The sequence below is a fragment of the Bos grunniens genome, chromosome 22, assembly GCF_055505025.1.
Source record: "Bos grunniens cultivar Pamir isolate PY7600 chromosome 22, Bosgru_T2T1.0, whole genome shotgun sequence".
NCBI classification, from domain to species: domain Eukaryota; kingdom Metazoa; phylum Chordata; class Mammalia; order Artiodactyla; family Bovidae; genus Bos; species Bos grunniens.
This window is the reverse complement of record NC_141186.1, coordinates 14,656,456-14,677,632: the sequence shown is the minus strand read 5'-3', so window position 1 is coordinate 14,677,632 and position 21,177 is coordinate 14,656,456. Positions and strand designations below refer to the sequence as shown.

Genomic DNA, 21,177 nt, shown 5'->3' with positions numbered 1-21,177 from the left:
TAAATGCCAGAGGTATTACTTATATGCAGAATCTAAAAATGGTACAAACTTATTTAAAAAACAGAAACAGACTCATAGACGTAGGGAGCAAACTTAAGGTTACCCCAGAGGAAAGGGTCAGGGGAGGGATAAATTAGTTTGGGATTAGCAGATACATACTACTAGATATAAAATGTATAAACAACAAGGTCCTACGGGATAGGAGAGGGAGCTGTATTCAATATCTTGATAAAGATGGAAATGGAAAAGAATTTGAAAAAGAATCTATATATTAAACGTATATATATATAAAATTGAGTCACTTTGTTGGACTTTAGAAACTAACACAACATTATAAATCAACTATACTTCAATTAAAAAAACATGAAAAATAAAATAGCAATTTCCAGGAGGGCACCGTTTCCAGACACAGGTTAAACAAAGATGCATAGTATACTGAGACAAAACTATCAAACCTTTAAAGAATCCTTGGAACTTTTTCAATCTTGAAAATCCGAACTCCTAAGGTTAACTAGCATCAGCTGTTAACTGATACTGTGCTCTGAGGGAAACTGCTCCTCTTTCTCTGTCATCTGTTCGTGTGGTTTCTTCATGCTCATTGGTCTGGGATGAAGTCTGAGATGTACCTTCTGACGCCTGCCATGAAGACTCATTTCCCAACCATAAAAGAAAACAGCACTCTGGTCCTTCTCCCTCTTTAGCCCCCATTTGAGATGAAGATGCCTCTGCTCACTTCCGTGGTGTCAGGAAAGCTTATACCCTGGTGTCCTTACCAAATACTTGACTAACAAGTTACATACAACGATTTTCAACACCAGGATTTTTTAATTGTGTAAATGCTTTAAGACGTTAAAAAATCCCACTTAGAATACATGTAAGATGGAAGGCATCACACTAGACTTTCCTTGCTCACGGCTCCCCTCACCCACGGCCAGCTATCCCAAACTGCCAGCCTCGGGGCCACATCACATCCCTCCACTCCTCCGGAGCTGCCACCACTCTCCCTGGGCCTGTACCAACCTCTCCCCTCTCCCTGCTGTCACTCCTGCCCCCAAGCCCTGGCTCTCCACACAACAGCTGGGGGATCCCTGCAAGAAGTCCATCAATTCATGCGTGCATGCTAAGTTGCTTCAGTTGTGTCCGACTCTTTGTGACCCTATGGACTGTGGCCCATCAGGCTCCTCTGTCCATGTGATTCTCCAGGCAAGAATACTGGAGTCGGTTGCCATGCCCTCCTCCAGGGGATCTTCCCAACCCAGGGACTGAACCCGTGTCTCTTTTGTCTCCTGCATCAGCAGGCAGATTCTGTACCATTAGCGTCACCCCAGCAGCTTTCTTCCAATCAAATTCGGATTAAAATTTCAATTCCTGACCAGGGTCTGGAAGGCCAGTGGAATGCAGGCCTGCCCTGACCATCCCCTTATCTGTGTCCACTTGCCCCAAGGAGGCCCTACCCTCCAGCCACACTGGGCTTTTTGCAGAGGCCTGGGCACTTGCATTCTGCCCTGCCTGGGACTGACTCTGTGTCTCTGTATTTTCCCATGGTTCAATCCCCTCCCTGCACTATTCCTGGGTCTCTGCTCATCACCTCTACTCCCTAACTGGCATTACATCTTGCGTCTATTTCTCCTTGATGTCTCTCTCCTCTCTCACCTGCCCCCAGGCGTACAGTGTCTCATTTACTGTCAAATCTCAATTCCTGGTCCAGGGAAACCAGTCAACACACACTTAGCAATCATTGTTCTAAGTAGACCACCAGTTCCCTCCTCTGCCAAGAATGCCCTCACTCCAACCAAAGGTGGCATTTACCTGCTAAAGACGGATGAAATCGCAACCAACCACCTTCCTGGAATAAGCATAAACCGCTCAGCAAAGACCTGGGATGCAGGCATGCACACATCTCTGCCCACAGTCCAGAGCTCCAGTACCTGTACCCACCATCTGTGAGATTCCTCTTCTCCAGATAAGGTTAGGAAAACGAAATAAGGCTGCTCCTGTTTTTCTTTCCCAGTCTCTCAATTAGCAGAGAAATCAATATGAATAATTAGTCACCCAGTTCAGTATCACTTTTCTTGTGATCTCACTCTATAGTTCGGGTTTGGGGTGGGGTTTTTAAAACTTTTTTTCACAACTAAATACTTTTTTACATTGAAAAGAAGTACTTTTCCAAAATAGTTATACTTACCCTCACTCAAAGAAAAATGCCTAGGTTACAGAAGGTTTTTCTTCAAATCTACTTCTGAAAGTTATAGCCATCATGAGAGTAAGAAATGATGCTCATGTATGTATGTATTATCTCATTATCTTTGAAATAAGAATACAGTGTTGTGCCATAGCTACAAAATTAATGTAAATATTTCAAAATATCAGCACACAAACAGGAGGAAACTTCTGTAATGAAGCTTGCATGACTCTGAGCTTTAAAGAATACACACTGAAGTCATATCACATAAGAGCACATTTCCTATTGGAAATTCAGGCTCCTAGAACAATAATTCAACTCAATCTGATATTGATTCTACCCTGTGATTCCAAGCTGAGATGTAGGTTACTCTAAAGAGAAGGGGAGAGGGGAGGACCACGTGGAAGCCGACCGATAAAAGCTGGTCAATGAGATGCATGAGAGGTCCGTCAGCAGAAGCAACAAGGCACAAACTGTGTGCCAAAGAAAACAAAAACCTCCCGCGCTCCAGGCTGGCTCATCGATCTGTTCGGGTTTAGAGCAGCCCTGTAGCTACCACTGTGCCCCAGGAGTGAAGACGGCGTTAAGCCAAACAAGCTCCAATGGAACATCACCCTCGGCCTTAAGGGCATTCATCATACTTTCTAGAAATGCCAAGGTTCACTTTAAACCTAAAACGGGCAAGTTTTCTTCCTATCCTACTGTGTCTTTTTTAAAGTCCACACAGGGTTAAATAAAAGGGCCTAGAAGTAGTAAAGAAGGAAGTATGGGAGGGAGGGACAGAGGGAGCGCCAGGCAAAACAACACAGAAATACAAAGAGGAGAGAGACAGAGGGAGGGGAAAAGACACAGACAGGGAACACACAGAGAAAACAGAGACAGAAGGAATAACAGAGAGAAAATGACACCGAGAGAGTAACAGAGAGAGAAAAGGAAAAGGTTCATGGGAAAAGGGAATAATGTGTTTCATGGAAAAGTTATTTGTTTCCAAGTCGCTCTTTTTCCATGTACTGTATTATGCCATATGTGGGAAGTGAGGGCGGCTGGAACTCGGCCCAAGAACATCTGCCACAGACCTTAAAAGCCCTAATAATAGCACAGCTGGTGTCCCCAGTCTAATGAGCTCATTGCCCACGTGACCCTCTCTCCTCCCGGATACCTCCTGGGAAACGAGGGGCCAAGGGCAGGCCCAGGCACGGCCCCTGCCCTCCCCCACGTCCAGGCTCTCCCACCTCCTCTGCCTCCGTGCTCCCTTTCCTGAAACCACCCCCACCCAATTTCCTGAGCTAACTTACTCTCATCCAGCAGTTCCTCAGGACAAGACATGTTCTCAACATGAAAGGTAGATATCAGAAATAGCAGATGGGGACATCTCTACAGATCTTCTGGACATTAAGTGGGCAACGGTTATGCCAATAAATAATTCAACAGCTTAAATGAAATGGACACACTCCCTGAAATATGCATCTTGCCAAAACTAACACCAGAGGCAAATAAAAAGATCTGAAAAGCCTACTAAGGAAATGGGACTCCTAATAAGAAACCATTCCACATCCAAGGAACAACCAGGATGCCACCAAGTGGGCTTTCCTGCCAGGGTACAGGCCCCTTTAGGAGCCCTGGCAAGTCACTCTCTGGGACAGGGAGACTCTAAGCCAGCTTGACTTTCCCGAAACAGCAAAATCAGAAAGGTGGGTGCTGGGGGTGAGCAAAGAAATGAGGCTTTACAAGTTCAGCAAGTTTTAACCCTCTCTGGTATAATTTTTTGAAACTAATTCTCATCACGGTACACTTTGAAAAGCCCTCTCGCACTTGAACAAATGGCCCCTTAATATCAGGATGGACATGGATTTAAGCGCCCAAGGGGAAACCTATCTGAAATTGACAAAAGGAGACCTCAATAGCACTGACACAGTATCCATAGCAATTGGAAGAGAAGCTGAAAAATCTGGTATCTCTCTCAGTCCAAGCAACACATCCTGACCATAACAAAGAGCCAAATGAACATGATACATGGGGCTTCTTCAGCAGAAAAAGACAAAGAGGGCCACATTTCAGAAACCGCGCTTGGGGACACACAACAGCACGAATGTTTGTAAGCATGCAGCGCCAGGCTAGCAAATTACATGATTCTATCCCTGCCTACCAGGTAATTATATCAACAGCAATCACATGATTAGCTGAAAGGTGGGCAATCATTAACTTTTCCTACTGTTCAACACTGTTACACACCAAATTATACCTTGTTAATGCCATGAATAAGTTATCTAAGCCTTGACAGCTTCCTGTTTCGATTTAAAACACCAATGCCATGCCTGCTGTAAGTTAATACGGCAAAATCCACAAAACTTTAAATAATAATTGTGGTATTTTAAGGACTATCATAAGTACTTTTATACATTATTCTCTTTTGTTGAAATGTTTAATATACTGAGAATCCTTTCCAAAAATAAGAGTTGTTTCTATTCACAAAGCACTAAAAGCATTAACAGAATCAATTTAGTCTTCATCAACCTTGTTCTTTCACTTTCATACTTTTTATGTCATACAGCCAAGGTCAAGCCTATGGTTCTCAGGTCTTAGAGACTCCCCCGGCTCACCTTCAGGCCCACAACGGTACACCTGGCCGAACCATATTAGGGCATCAGGCAAAACAAAACTCAGTAATACCAATTCTGTCTTTATTTAAATTTTTTATTTTTTTTAAAGATTTCTTTGCATTAGTTTACTTTTTTTTTTTTTTTTTTTAGAAATACTGCACTAAAATACTGTTTATCTTGATTACTTAGATTTTTGGCAACTACCTCATCCTTAAATGTGCTACCTGAGGCAAGCGCCTCAGTGACTTCACCTTAGCCCAGGTCCAAGCCCACAATAGTAACAATATACCCTGTGTATATTGGGTGTACCAACCAAGAATAAACACTCAGGTTTCCCAACTACCTCACAGACTGCACAACAGCTGCCTGATGGCCCATCTACTAGGGTATGTGTGTATATGTTCTTCAAGGTTGGGAGGGTGGGGTGGGGCGTGGATTGGGGAATGGTATAAAACCCACAAGTTTGAGCACAGTTAAATTCTATGGAGCAAATATTTTACACCATGTTGCATTAAAATCTAACAGTTGCCAAATCGCCTAGAACCTTTAATTATCTTACACATTTGGCTCCATTAATTTTTACTCATATATATTTTATACAGTCAATACCTCCTCAAAAGTAACCACCACTATTCAGATCCCTGTTATAGGATAGTTTTGCCTACTTTTGACTCCACTGTGTTGTTTTGTGTTTTCTGGCCCCACCAAAGTGGCATGTGTGATCTCAGGTCCCCAACCAGGGAGAAAATCGGCACCCCTGCAGCAGAAGTGTGTAGTCTTAACCACTGGACTGCCAGAAAGTCTCTCTCTGGCTCAACATTTGCCTGTAACTCTCATCCATTCGTTGCATGGATTAGTATTTCATTCCTTCGCATTGCTGAGTAGCATGCCGTTGCATGGACATACCAATCTGTGTGCACAGTCAATGGACATTTGGGAGTTTTTCTACTTTGGAGCTACTGTGAGCAAAGCTGCTATGAACTAAGTCAAGAATACTGGTTTCTGTTGTGCACATATGGAGAAGTGAATCACTGGGTTGCAGTGGATATGCTCAGCTTTAGTAAATACTGTAAGTGTTCCCAGTGTTTGTTCTTCTTCAAATGTGGTGCATGAGGCTTCCAGCTCTTCCACGTTTTCACCAGTGGTTGATATTGTCAAATTTCTTTTTGTGTCCATTCTGATGGGACTGCAGAAGCATCTCTGCTAAAACAAGCAATTTCTAATTCCTTCCAATTTTATCACAATCCTATAGCTCCAATACCACAGACTGTAAAATCTCAAGTATGGTGTACGAAGATCACAAAGTGCAGAAAAATCTCTTGACTCAGAGCTGTTTCCGGACTTCATAAAAATACAGACACAAACAATATGTGACACAAACCCACATGATGTCTGGCAAAGAAACCTGCAAATGTTCACAAATACCAGAAGAATTCTTATAGTCGACGTGTTACTATAAGAGTACAAGGCTAAGCCAGCATCTCTTCTGAACCACAGAGAACCATAGAGTGACACAACTCTACAAATAAATGCACACCTATTATGTATAAACAAACACAAAGAACATTTTAGCCCTTAGCCTACTTGGCCTCTCACAGAAGGACTCATGAACCCCACCTACCGCCACAACAACACTTTCGCCCAGCACTTCCGGTCTCCTGGCCAACCTGTGTGAGTGCTTCTACACTTGATATCATCACTGTCCACACAGGGATGGCCATCAGACCCTTTGCTCATACTCAGATCTCTCTTCCAAGCATCAGCCCCAGATGTCCCCCAACCCAAAATCTCCCCTCGTAGCTCAGGGGGTGAAGAATCTGCCTGCAATGCAGGAGACCTGAGTTCATTTCCCGGGCCCGTTAGATTCCCTGGAGAAGGAAATGGCAACCCACTCCAGCATTCCTGCCTGGAGAATCCCATGGACAGAGGAGCCTGGTGGGCTACAGTCCATGGGGTCACAAGAGTCAGACATGACTTGGTAACTCAACCACCAATCTCACAAGCACACCACACACAGCACCTTCACAATAGCATCCTCCAGGTCTTCACCCCTGCATAACTGAGAGACGTTTATACAATTTGGAAATCTCAGCCCCATCCTTGACTTTGCCCCCTCCAACCCTACCGCCATCTCCTCAAAGTGAGAACAGGGCTCATCCTCCCAACATCACTCAAAGGAATCCACTTCTTTCCACCACAATATCATTTACAACCCCAGGTGAAGTCACCTCTCTCTCTCCTTGCGTAAAGCCAGAGTTTCACAGAAGGTCTCAGTCAACCCAGAGGTGGATGGGGCCTTGGACCACAGACTGCGCTGGGCACATTCACCAGGGCAAAGCCAGTCGCCTCCCCTACCTCACCCCTGCCCTGCCACAGCCTTCTCTTGGGAGAGTCTACAAACTGCATCCCTTTGGCGTCCTTGTGAACAAATGTTGCTGCAACTTCTGAGTTTGTGAGGGAATTTCTGAGACTTGATTATCTTGATCATTCTCTATCATGCTGTCTTTTGCCAAATAGAGAATTCAGTATCTCATAAATGATAAAGGTCTGACTAACAAGATGACCAAACTCCCAGGAATATTTACTTTATTCCCTTCCACATGAGTATCATTTCTCTTTTAGTATCAAGAGATTTAGTCCACCTAAAATTCTTTCATGTTAACATTTAATAGCTGCTATGACGTTCCTCTTGTACATCATAAAAAGTAGATCCTTCATCTAATCAGTTCAGTTCAGTTCAGTTGCTCAGTCGTGTCCGACTCCTTGCGACCCCATGAACCGCAGCATACCAGGCCTCCCTGTCCATCACCAACTCCCGGAGTTCACTCAAATTCACGTCCATCGAGTCAGTGATGCCATCCAGCCATCTCATCCTCTGTCGTCCCCTTCTCCTCCTGCCCCCAATCCTTCCCAGCATCAGAGTCTTTTCCAATGAGATAATACAAACTATTTCTTGTATTGCAAGTACAGTATAACTACATCCACTGCATTAGTCCACATTTTAGTCTATTTTGCCAATGATTTGCTTGTCATTCCTTATCTACTATGGTAGTAGAAAGAATATTCTGCTTATTTTCTCAAATAGAAAGGTATTTTCTCAGAATTTTAACACCAAACTACACTTCTCCCTTTAAGAGACCTTTGAAATGTCTTGATATTTGTTTCCAAATATCACATCCAAAGGGATTTCTCTGGGATCCTTGCAAAGTTAACCCCTCCTCCTCAAAGCCAAACGAGGGAAGATAAGCTGTCATTTGAACAAAAGCCATAGCCTCATCACTGCCTTAGGTCACTGGGGTCATTCCTGTTAGTACCACAAAAATGAAGGCCAGCATATACCCTTAGGGCATGGTACAGATATGTGTTCCAAAAGTATCTGTGGATGAATGGATCATAAGGAGTTCAATAACAGCAACAATAACAATGGCTAACACAAAATGCTTACTGAGTCAAGCTTACATATTAATCTATGTGATCTTCTTAATAACTATATGAGGTTATCATACAAGGTAATGATTCAGGAACTAGCTGTCACAAACAAGCCTGGGTTTAACATATCTGTCCCTGACAGAGCATCAACCTTAAAGGATGCTGGGAGGGGAAAACACATCAAGAGTATGCTAGGGAGTTCCTTGGTGGTCCAGTGGTTAGGACTCCCTGTTTCCAATGCAGGGGGCACAGGTCTGATTCCTGGTGGGGGAACTGAGATCTTGCATGCTGCATGGCATGGCAAAAAAAAAAAAAGAAAAGACAAGACAAAAAAGAGTGCAGGATGCCTATCTAGTATTCATAAAAATAGACAAACAAAATAGTATGTTAGTTTATCCAGACAGATTGTTACATCTGCACGTTTTTATTTTTTAACAAGTCAAAAAAACAAGGCTACATCCTACTTAGGTCCATAAAGCAGAACTGTATAATCCCCATAGTGCTCAGCATTGTATTTAAAACATTCTAGATGCAAAGGTTGGAATGAAATACTCGTCTGGATAGGACTCTTCTCCGCAATGAAAGCCTGCACCCGGATGTACCACTCACAGAGAGCCCGTGAGTCATACACGTAACAAATTGCTCATTTTCCTGCTCCCCATCTTTCCTCTAAATCATCATGCTGCCGTTCCAGAATCATAGGTTTGGATTTCTGTTTGTTTGTTGATGTTTTTAATCCCCCAGCATAAAGCTTACCAACTCCAACTTTGGTCCAACATTGTAACTTGACAAGAATCTGCCTGTCCCTTTAAGTAAACCTTCAATTTTCTTCCCAGGCTTGAAATTCTCCCATGTAAGCAGGGCTGACGTCTTTGGACTCTTGTTTTAACTAGGAGAAAAATGCCCTTAACATTCTAACTGTGCTGCCAGATCTCTGTTGATGTCAGACCACCAACCCCCACCCCACCCCCACCCCCCACTCAAAGTCAAGCCAAATTAACTGTTGGAACCCTGTGTTCAGAATCACAAAATGTAACAGACTGTCTTACTGAGCTATCCTTCTATTTTCATCCTCTTTGGTCCCCAGCTCACACACAATTTCCATTCAAAATAAAAAACGTGAGGGAAGAACGGAAACAAAGATCATAAAGACACAGACGCTAAAGCACTAACAGCTTCTAGAAACCTTATTAACCTGAATCCCACTACACTCACTAAATAAATTAAATGTGACACCCCTCGAGTTAAACAGCAACTAGCAGCAAGGGTTGAAGCGAGAGCTCCTATTATCAACCACTTTTCAGGAATTCCCTGATCAAAGCAAGGCAAAGACCCTGGTTAGTGCTAGGAGGATAATAGAATGCAGGAAGAGTGACTTGAAATCACCATGCCGTGCCCAGGAAGATGGCGATTATCAAAAAAAAACCCCAGAAAACTGGACTTCCCTGGTGGTTCAGTGGTTAAGACTCTGCGCTTCCAATGCAGGGGTCTCAGGATCAATCTCTGGTTGGGGAACTAAGATCCCACATGCTATGTGGCCAAAAATAATAATAATTAATTTAATTAAATACACACAGCATAAAACTGTAAGAAACACAGAAAATCACAAGTGTTGGTGCAGATGTTGAAAAACTGGAACCCTTGTGCATTGCTGGTGGGCATACAAGATGCTGCACTCACTGAGAATGATGGTATGGTGATTCCTCAGAAATTAAACACAGAACCGCCACAGGATCCAGCAATTCCACCTCGGGATACATACTCAAAAGAAATGAAAGCAGGGGCTCAAACAGTGGTTTATACACCCACATTCAGAGTGGCATTATTCACAACAGTCAAAAGATGCAAGCAACATGAGTGTCCAAAGAGAGATGAATGGATAAAATATTTACATACACAGCAATGGAATAATATTCAGTCTCAAAAAGGAATGAAATTCTGGTCTATGATATAACATATTAAACCTTGAAGATATCAGGCCAAGTGAAATAAGCCAGATACAAAAAGACAAATACTGTATGATTCCATTCATATGAGATTCTTAGATACTCAAACTGATAAGAGACAGAAAGTAGAATGGTGTTTGCCACGGGCTGAGGGGAGTGGGAGGGTGGGGAGTTAGTGTTTACTCAATACCGAGCTTTTTTGGGGTAAAATATGAAAGTTCTGGAGGTAGATGGTCATGATATTTGCACAATATAAATGTACTTAATGCTACTGAACTGTGCATTTTCAAATGGCTAAAATGGTAAATTTTATGTGACATTTACTTTACTAAAATTTTTTTAAAGAACTAATAATGGTCATTGCATTAGGGATTTCCCTTCATCTCTCAGACTGGGGGACTTGGGCACCTCTGGGGAAAAAACAGAATTTGGCAAAGATAGGTAACTTGCTCCCACCCCCGTAGGAGGTTATGAAAGGAGCATGGCAGCCCTACAGCCCTGTACCTGCTGGGGAAGCAGCAGGGAAGAAGGGAGGGTGGAGAAAGTTATCCTTACTGAGGTTAGATCCACTTACCTTCCATCTGGCTCCCACTCTGTCATCTTTGAGGTCTCCCGTGTTCACAGTGCACAGGACCTGACATTGAAGAGTTACTCTTCATGGGGTAGGTGGGTGGATAGATGGATGGATAGATACATGGACCTTTCAACTACTTGGCTAGAATTTGGGAAGAAAACCCAATTGACCACTCTGGCATATTTTTAAGAGCTCAAAACACCTCTCAATGTGAGGGTAAGGAGGGTAAATCACTAGCTAAGTTTTAGGATGCTTTTCCTCACTTCTGATCAGAATGCTAGTTTGTCCCTTCCCTCTTGGGTCCTCCAAGTTTAGGGCTCCTTGCATACAAATGAAGGAAGGGGAGAGGAGGGCACTGGGAAGGGAATGGGTTCAGCACTCTTCCGGCTTGGAGCACCAATCCTCCCCGGCAACATAGGGAGCAAGGCTGTGCTGGCCATTTACTCTTCCCAACATACTTGAAATCTGGCCTTGTGCTTCTAAAAAGAACACTCTGTGTAACTATGAAGGAATGTCTGACAAGTAACACCACCTCGGGAAGTGTTTACAAAGCAGATTCGGATTTAGCAGGTCTGGGCAGGGTCTCCCACTTTGAGGGCTTCACAAGCTCCCAGGTAATGCAGATGCTGAAGGCTGGCCCACCACACGTTGAATAATAAGGCTTTACACTCCTGCAAGTACATCATGAGTGGTTCATATGAAATGCCAGGATGGATGAAACACAAGCTGGAATCAAGATTGCCAGGAGAAATATCAATAACCTCAGATATGCAGATGACACCACCCTTATGGCAGAAAGCAAAGAGAAACTGAAGAGTCTCTTGATGAAAGTGAAAGAGGAGAGTGAAAAAGCTTAAAACTCAACATTCAAAAAACTAAGATCATGGCATCTGGTCCCAACACTTCATGGCAAATAGATGGGGAAACAATGGAAACAGTAACAGACTTTATTTTCTTGGGCTCCAAAATCACTGCAGATGGTGACTGCAGCCATGAAATTAAAAGACGCTTGCTCCTTGGAAGAAAAGCTATGACCAACCTAGACAGCATATTAAAAAGCAGAGACATTACTTTGCCGACAAAGGTCCATCTAGTCAAAGCTATGGTCTTTCCAGTAGTCATGTATGCATGTGAGAGTTGGACCATAAAGAAAGCTGAGCACCAAAGAATTGATGCTTTTGAACTGTGGTGTTGGAGAAGACTCTTGAGAGTCCTTTGGACTGCAAGGAGATCAAACCAGTCAACCCTAAAGGAAATCAGTCCTGAATATTCACTGGAAGGACTGATGCTGATGTTGAAGCTCCAATACTCTGGCCAACTGATGCAAAGAATTGACTCATTAGAAAAGACCCTGATGCTGGGAAAGATAGACAGCAGAAGGGGATGACAGAGGATAAGATGGTTGGATGGCATCACCAACTTGATGGACATGAGTTTAAGCAAGCTCTGGGAGTTGGTGAAGGACAGGGAAACCTGGTGTGCTGCAGTCCATGGGGTCACAAAGAGTCAGACACGACTGAGTGACTGAACTGAACTAAACACTCCTGCAATCAGCTGGGGCCATGACAGCAGTGACCAAGATCAGACAGAAACAACAACAGTCAAGATCTCCCTCTCATGAGCATCCCCCTCCTCCCACTGCCATTCTCCATCCAAGCCACAACCACTTTGTTCCACCATGAATCTGGACCCTTAGCCACTTTGGCATAATTAGCCAAGGCATCTACAGTGACACACTCCCAGCTTTTCTCATTACACTGAAGATAATCAATGCTCCTGAAAGTCAAAGAAATTTGTCCTCCCCAAGAAAAGTGGTCCTCGAACAGTAACTTGAAGACAGTGTCTGCACTCACTGCTTACCTGCTTCTCCTAGTTAAAATGCATAATTCAATACTACAAGTGAAGCCAAACCATTTCCAGCACCCTAGAGAGGCATTTTAGCTTTGGCCACGTCTCAAACTGGAAACTATTTGTTAAGGACCATAATAAAAGGGCTTCCCTTGTGGCTCAGCTGGTAAAGAATCCGCCTACAATGCAGGAGACCTGTTGGGAAGATCCCCTTGAGAAGGGAAAGGCTACCCACTCCAGTATTCTGGCCTGGAGAATTCCATGGACTGTACGGTCCATGGGGCCGCAAAGAGACTGAGTGACTGGCTGAGTGACTTTCACTTTCATAAAAAAAGGAGGTGAGCTGACACTCTACTAGATCATGCCTCCTCTACTTTTTGTGAAACTGACAGCTTGCAGAACACTACTATCCAAAAAAAAAAAAAATCCAGGCCCACCCAGAGCATATGCTGCTGATAATAAAGAACTGCCTGGAAGGACTTTGATTTTACTAGAACATCAGAGGAACTGATGGACATCTTATCTAAGTCCTTCAGTTCTCCACATGCATGGATGTTTCTTCTCTGCAAACCTGGAGAGAGAAAAATAAAATCTCATACTCTATTCTAATTAGTATCTATTTTAAGAGCTGCAGATACACCTGCATCTACGTTATCAAATGTAGAATTTACCAATAGCTAATCTGTGTAAACACAATCAGGAGACGGCGGCATTTTTTTCAGTCAACATATTCACTCTATCTACTAACTAAGCCCAGGCATTAGGAGGAGCACAATGACGAGGGGAGAGCTCTGAATGGTATGCTAAGGATGGGACATCCCTGGGCTCAGTCAGTATAAAGAATCAGCCTGCAAAGCAGGAGACCACCTGTAACACTCATCAGAAAGACAAACAACTTACTCCACGTTTGAAGTGATTTTCAACTAATTATTTAAAAACATTTTTTTTCAAAGTCCCCTGAACACCCAGAGCAGGGTGTTCCTTAACATTCAAATACAGATAATTCATATTCTAGTGGTTAATTTACTCATATACCTATTTCCCCCCCAAAATGGAGCATCCTTTTCAGATATCAGTACAAAATCCATTTCCTCTAGGAAGATTACCTTCTGCTTTTAAATGTCCTGGCATAGCATAAAACCTGCAACTTGAAAACAGCCTAGAAATAATTCAGCTCCAAGACTGTCACACTGGGGACTTCTCTTGTGGTCCAGTAGTTAGGATCACTTACTTCCACTGAAAGGGGCACAGATTTGATCTCTGGTGGGGGAAATAAGTCCCACAAACCACACAGCAGGGCCAAGGGGGAAAAAACCATCAAACTGGGGTACAAATGCTTACCCTGCAGGGAGCCCCCAAAGCCCCAAGGAAAATAAGCGCATCTTTTTGAGCGCTTTTTGACTCCAGGAAGCAATTTAAAGTCTTTTTATACTAAAACAAGATGAATTCTGCATTCTATTCTTCAAAGGAATATTGGAAATAACACCGAAAGTTCACTGGGAAGTGCTGGAAGCCTCAGGCTGAGCCCCCAATTCCCCTTCCAGGGTTCCTTCAGCCCTGAGGGTTATGAGGGTAAGTTTCAGACTCTCTGGGACTCTATGGACTGTAGCCTGCCAGGATCCTCTGTCCATGGGATTCTCCAGGTAAGAATATTGGATGAGGGTTGCCATTTCCTTCTCAAGGGACCTTCCTGACCCAGAGATCGAACCCGTGTCTCCTCTGTCAGCAGTCAGATACTCTACCTCTGAGCCACCTGGCAAAGTCCAGCTTCAGAAGCATCAGTAGAATCCTTTTCCTGTTGAGACCCCGAAGCCATAAGACATTCCCAAGGCTGTGAGTGGCTGCCTGAGAGGTCACTGCCCCGTTAGTCTTCAAAGAGATTTACAGTGCTTCTCACCATCACCCAGGCGAGGCTGGGAGCAGTCCTTCCTAGAGCACTGGACCAGAAGCCCAAACAGAGATTTTAAGAGCTCACCTTCCACCGTGTTCCACTCTCTTCTATTTCAGGTGGACTATTAACAAATACGTCATTAAAAATGCTTCTCCATGAATAATGAAGCCACGCAGTCCTTCATAAAACACATGTCAAATCCCTTCGTTAACCAGCTGCACACCATTTGGTATTGTATGTAGTTCAGAGGCACCCAGATTGACACACATGCGATTATTTTCTGTCTCTTCACTAAAACTTTGAACTTTGCAACAGTGCAGGTGGCCTCCATTTGGATATACCTAATAAAAAGGCGAGTCAAACTAGGGAAGATTTATTCAAAAAGAAGGAAAAAGAGCGGGGGAGGAACCAGAAGACCCATTCAACAGTGTTTCTGTATACAACGGACACTCACCCAGGTTAAAAATCTAAGAACCCACGGGAGCCCTGGCGTTGGTGGAAATAGTTGTTCCCTAACATCTTAATCACCTAAAAGGCCATCCCTTTGTCCTCCCACAGAAATCCAAATACATACCAAATACAGGTGAATTAAATACATCAGGGTTCACTGCCAAAACCAAAGGTCATGTGATCATACATTTGAAGAGGCTGGCTGTTGTAACATTATCCTCGTTTACTAAACTGAAAGACAGGTGAAAGACTTGATTTAATGTCAGCAACCCTCAGTCAGTTTAAATGACTCTTCACCCTCCAAGGCCTTTCCCACTGGAGCCCTGCAGGAGAAAAGAAGCGCCTCTTTCGGCAAAGCAGCCACCTGCCTTTCTCAGCTGTTTTCTAGGCTATATGGTGTAACAGAATAATCAAGTCTAGGAAAACACCAACAGCTGCTGGGCAGAGAAAGCGCAAGGTCGGCTCTCCACCTTGGGAGCAGACAGTCACGAGGGGAACCCAGAGGGTTAATTCCAGCCTCATCGAACAATTACAGAGACCTACTATGTGCAAGTTCAGGGATAGGAGCTCAGAAGGAAGTCCACATCACATGGAAAACAGTAAAATGCGGCTAATCTGGAAACAAAGTTTAGAAACTCCTCTCAATGTGAGCAATGCTGTTTCATTTTCAAAGTCCTTTTACAAAATCTGATTCAACCCTCCCAATAAACCTATAAGAAGGAAAGTAACTTCTATTATGTTTGCTATCTCATACCCATTAGGGCTCAAAAACCTTCAGTTCAGTTCAGTTCAGTCACTCAGTCGTGTCCGACTCTTTGCGACCCCATGAATTACAGCACGCCAGGCCTCCCTGTCCATCACCAACTCTCCGAGTTCACTCAGACTCACGTCCATCGAGTCGGTGATGCCATCCAGCCATCTCATCCTCTGTTATCCCCTTCTCCTCCTGCTCCTAATCCCTCCCAGCATCAGAGTCTTTTCCAAAGAGTCAACTCTTCACATGAGGTGGCCAAAGTACCAAGTCACAAATCTAGTCATTTTGGAAGAAGACCTGAAAACCCTCCCAGGTCATTCAAACTTTTACAGACACTTTCATTCACAGAACTCTTTAATCTTTACAACAGTCCAGGAAAGTTTGTTTGGGTTTTGTTTGTTTTGCAGGGGGGGGGGTGGGGGTGGGGGGGCGCGCAATCCCAAAGAGGGGAGAGCCTGGTCAAAGAGGTTAAATAAGCACCCAAGGTCACATAGCCAGCAAAGAGAGGAGCTGTAATCTGAATCCAGGTTCCCCCTTTCAAGTCCTTCTCTAACACACCAGAGAGAAGGGTTATGAGCAACAAACACAGCCAGAGTGGAGACACCCTCCACGGAGAGCTGGGGGTGGGAAACCAAATCCCACAGGTCCCTGGGGCATCAAACAGGAAACGGTTGGTGCTGGGACCAAGCTGAAACCCAATTCTGTTCTAACCTGCTGCCCATGGACATGCACTTTCTACCCAGCTCAGCATTGTCCCCAAGCCTGGGTCAACGTTCCAGGTGGCTCGGTGCACAACTGTCTGGGTACCTCTGTGATAAAGAGATCGAAGGGCACACACACATGATCTTTCCAAACCAAGAGGCAGGAGCCATCTGTCACTCCAGGTCCAACTCTGAACCTGCCAGCCGACCTGTCATCGTCCACTGGAACTTGGGACACCCTCCCTGGTGCAGACCGCCCAGAGCCCCCACCGCTCAGTCTGGCACCCTCCCTCTCTGCTTCTCTTGCAGTTGGAAACCGGAAAGGACACGGTTCCTAGCTTGTTTGCCTGGGGTGTGTATCTCCACCCTGCCCCATAACCAAAAGATGCTCCACTGGAAAGGGTACCCATCCTGCCTACCCAACCACAGACACTGACAACATTCACCCATTTGCTTGAAGCAAAGTTCTAGTGAGGCATATGGGGGGGAAATATTTTTTAATCAGAGGCCTAGACATACTTAGAAAGGGCCCAAAGTGGACGGCTGATTTCAGTTTCTGAACAGGCACAGCGAAGGGGTCTAAAACACGTAGACTTAAAGGGTAGGGGGCACCCAGGGACAACCCGGGAAGCAGGGAAGCGGGCTTTAGATTTGTGTTTTTCTGAACACAACTTTACAAAAGAGGAAGCAATATATTTTATTAAGTTTCTTTTAACTGCAGGAGGCTGACCTTGGAGATTCAAAAAGAACTGAAAAACTCGGGTCCAAAAAGTGACAAAGTTAACTTGTTAACTCTCGGGATGGAAAGGAGGGGGCCTAAAAGCCATTTGCCCCGTGCCAAACACTCTCAGAAGATGGAGTTTACATTGGTTTGGCGGGTGAGTAGGAATGGGGTGCCGCTCGCGCTCCGGCCTGGCTCAACTCGGGGCTCTTTGAAGGTCGCCTCATTGTCACTTCGAAGCGCCGGAGCCGGGAATCCAGGCCACGCGGCGTGACCGACACGATGCACTATGGGCACCTTTCTGTGCCCCATGGCCCTCCCGCAGGTGCGGCCGATGCCGGAGGGGGCTGCCCCCGCAGGGTCCCGGCCTCTCGCCTTTATCACTGCATGCACCCACACTCCCGAAACATCTTCCCCAACCCATCCCTGAGGGCCCGATGCGCTGAAGTCACCGGTCAGCGGTCCCCCGGCTTACCCTCGAGAGGCGCGCCGAGCGCGGCCCCGTAGCAGGCGCGATCCTGGGGGCCTCCGGCGCCGGGCTGCCCAAGCGATCGGCTCTCCTGGCCGCCTCCTCCTCGTTGTCCTCGGCCCAGTCCCTGCCGCCCGGCGGCTCCGGTTCCCTCCACAGCAGCCGGCCGGGCGGCACCGGGGCGCACGCGGCAGGCTCGGCTGGGGCGCCTCCTCCTCTTTCGGCTGCCCTCCCACCGACTCGGTGCTCCCGGGCTCCGGGTCCGGGATTCTGGGACGCGGGGTTCGTCGGGGCGCCCCGGCTTCCCCGCGCTCCCTCCTGCGCCGCCCTCCCGCGCGCGGCCCCTCTCCCGGGGAGCCTCACTCGTAGCGCGCGGCCGTCAGAGGCTCGGGGCACGCGGAGGCGGCGGCCTGGTGGGCCCCGGGGCGGCGGGCGGGGGCGCTGCTGTGGACCGGGGCACTGATGCGGGCGCCGCGGCGCGGCCTCTCGCCATGGCTCTCGGCGGGCGGGCGCTTCGCACCTCCCCTCCGCGCTGCCGTCACTGCCCGACGCGCGCCGAGCCCTCCCCTTCCCCCGCCCCGCCTGCAGGCCCGCGCCGCCACCTCCAGGACGCCCGCCGGGCGGAGCGCGTCGCTGCTGTCCCGTGCCGCGCCCCTCTAACCTCTCCGGCAGGTGGACGGCTCCTGCGGCTTTACCGGCGTCTGGCCTGGAGAAGTCCCGGCCGAAAATATCTGGATCGTGAAAGGTATCTCACGCTCCCAGTACCACCGCCTCTGCCCTGAGCGCGTCTAGCACTTCTCGATGTCAGTCCCGCCAGTCTATAGGGAGGATGAAACTCACCCTGACTGCCGTGAACGCAAGGGAAATCCAGGCGCTCGGTTCGTGCAGGCCAGGCTGTCCCCTAGGAAAGCAGTCCTTAGGCTTAAATGGGGGTGGGACAGAGCCGGGAGGTGGGGGGAATATGAATGAACAAAATGCCACCAAAGAGTAAGGGAGGGAGACAGGGGTATGGAGGATCAGGAAACGATCCAGGAAGTAAGTGCACACAGGCTACTCTATTATGCAAATCACCAGTGGACAGTTTAACGGGGAATAACACGCATGACCTCATTTCCAGTTAAGGCTGCTGAGTCTACAGCAGCGGCCTCATCCCTGCCCAAAGGTCATGGAGGACACTGGGAGGACATGGAGAAGACTCAGACCAGATCTGAAGACCCAAGGAAACTAAACCAGAGAAAAACCTGGTTTCCATTACTGGAAGGGGACTTGAAGAGATGGTGTATAGTAAAGATTGGTTCAAGCAGGAATCATCCATGGATGGTGGCTCTAGGGGGTTGTGGTTTATTGTGGGGCAGATATTTGCCTGGGTTAGTGTGTCTCCCCAATAGGTGGTTTAGGCTTATTAGTAGCAAGAGAAAAGTATTCAGTATACAAAGGAGCAGGGAGACAGCACCTTTACCAGGATCAAAACTGACATCACCGATGAAAGCAGACGAATAACATGTCTTCAGAACACATCACCTAGACAGTATTTCCAGGGAAAATGCAGAACCTAAATCTAATGATAATGAAACCCCAGACAAACCAAAATGAGGAATATCTATTTTAAAAGGAGGCAGGGACTGTATTCTTCAAACATGTCAATGTCGCAAAAGAAAGCTTGGGAAATGTTCTAGATTAAAGAGTGCTAAAAAGTCTTGACAACTAAATGTGATACCTGGTCCTAGACTGGATGTTTGGGGAGGGGAGATGCTATAAAGAACATTCCAATGGACAAAATTGGAATCCTGATAGTAAAGTATTGGCTCAATGTTAAATGTGCTGCTGTTGATACTTGTATTATGGTCGTGTACAAGGATATCCCTCTTCTTAGAAATACACTCTGAAGTATTTCGTAGGGAAGGCAATGGCACCCCACTCCAGTACTCTTGCCTGGAAAATCCCATGGATGGTGGAGCCTGGTGGGCTGCAGTCCATGGGGTTGCACAGAGTCTGACACGACTAAGCGACTTCACTTTCACTTTTCACTTTCATGCATTGGAGAAGGAAATGGCAACCCACTCCAGTGTTCTTGCCTGGAGAATCCCAGGGACGCGGAAGCCTGGTGGGCTGCTGTCTATGGGGTTGCACAGAGTTGGACATGACTGAAGTGACTTAGCAGCAGCAGCAGCAGTGGCCTTCAGAGAGTAACGAGTGATTCAAATGTTGTGCTCATGGAAGCATTGAGAACAATTTGTGCTGCTGTTGATTCTCATTTATTTTGCATTTTTCTTTAATAACGTGCAGTTAATCTGTATTTCTTATGACTGAATGTGAATCTACAATTATCTCATTAAAAATTTCAGTTACAAGGAGTTCCCTGTTGGCCTCATGCTTAGGATTCCAGGCTTTCATTGCCTGGAACTTGGTTCAGTCACTGGTTGGGGAACTGAGATCCCCACAAGCCACCCAGTGCAGTCGAAAAAAGAATTTTTTTCGGTTCCAAAAAAATAGAGATCATGTATGTGCCAGGTTATGGCTGCCTGGGAGTTCAAAGAGCAAACATGCGGAGCTCCTAGTGGGTTTAGAGCCGACATGGAGCTGTTACCAATAGCGAGGGTTTTTTTTAAGGACAAAAAGACTATGTGAAGTATAACTGACAGATCAGGTTCCTTCCAGTTCTGTAATTTAAGAATCCAAGAGCTGGGGGATCTTTGAGATCATCTAGTCCAACCTTCTCATTTTCAGGAAACTGCGGGCAGAAAAGTGGTACATGACCAGAGGAGCATCAAATTAGTGGTAGACCCGTAACTACAACTCTTGTCTGCTGAAATATGTCCAGTGCTCTTTGCACCTTTACCAGCTGCCTGTCACTCTCCATATCCATGAGATAGAGTCAAGGTTGGTACAGAATTTTGAAGTCATTCATTCAGCCATTTTGAGCCTTTGCCTGTGGCCTTGTGGGAGCAGGGTCCTGACGGTTGGTTCCCAGCACCAGATGACAGACGTGTGGATTCCGCTCCTGAGGAGGAGGGGCCAGTCTTCCTCTTACACTCACAGCTTGGAGGAAGCAGGTGGCAGACGGAACCCCTGGAGAGAGTCAGCCCCTCCAACCCCAGCTAAGGGCCATGAGCTACTTGAAGCTGCTGGTAGCCTGCTGCTGCTACAAGTCAAGAGTGCAGGGCCCTGGGAAGGATGCAGAATGGATACATGAAAGAGAAAATAGTCATTGCCCTGGCAGGTCCCAGCCTCAATATCAGGCAGAGATTCTGCACCAGAAGTGACTCTGGCCTCCCTTGGGTCATGGAAAGTCACTATTCTTTCCTTTTGTCAAATCGAATCAAAATCAACACATGGTTACAGATATTTGTCAGGCTCTGAATTAGTTACTGTAGGAAAATTCATACAAACAAACAAAAAATATCTGATCCTTGGCCTTCAGGAACCCAAAATATAGCAAGGGACCCAGGATGGAAATGTAGGAAATGACCCGACCAAAGAATTAAGATGCTAGCTTTGTTGGGTCAGGTTCCCCTCAAAAGCAGTGTTAGAGAAGGGCTTGAGGGGAGCGATCCCATGGAATAGAGGTGGGAAAAGGAATCAGGACCACACAGAAGAGGGAAGGAGAGAAAG

The 21,177-nt window shown here is 46.0% G+C and overlaps 1 protein-coding gene and 1 long non-coding RNA gene across 9 annotated transcripts in view; one reads left to right on the top strand and one right to left on the bottom strand.

The window, feature by feature from the left end:
• Nucleotides 1–18,612, bottom strand: part of TRAK1 (trafficking kinesin protein 1) — a 155,628-nt gene extending 137,016 nt beyond the window's left edge. For 7 of the 8 annotated variants that reach the window (XR_015150984.1, XR_015150986.1, XM_086366136.1 and 4 more), the window contains exon 1: nucleotides 17,572–18,058. The gene's annotated coding sequence lies outside the window, so the exon portion shown is untranslated. Of the gene's footprint in view, nucleotides 1–17,571; nucleotides 18,059–18,405 lie in introns of those variants that run through there. The other variant, XM_086366120.1, reaches the window with a different exon arrangement.
• LOC147348089 (uncharacterized) lies at nucleotides 18,137–19,917 on the top strand. The gene is made up of 2 exons (XR_015150987.1): nucleotides 18,137–18,310; nucleotides 18,683–19,917. It is a non-coding gene; the product is annotated as an uncharacterized LOC147348089 (long non-coding RNA).
• The last annotated feature ends 1,260 nt before the right edge of the window (nucleotides 19,918–21,177 follow it).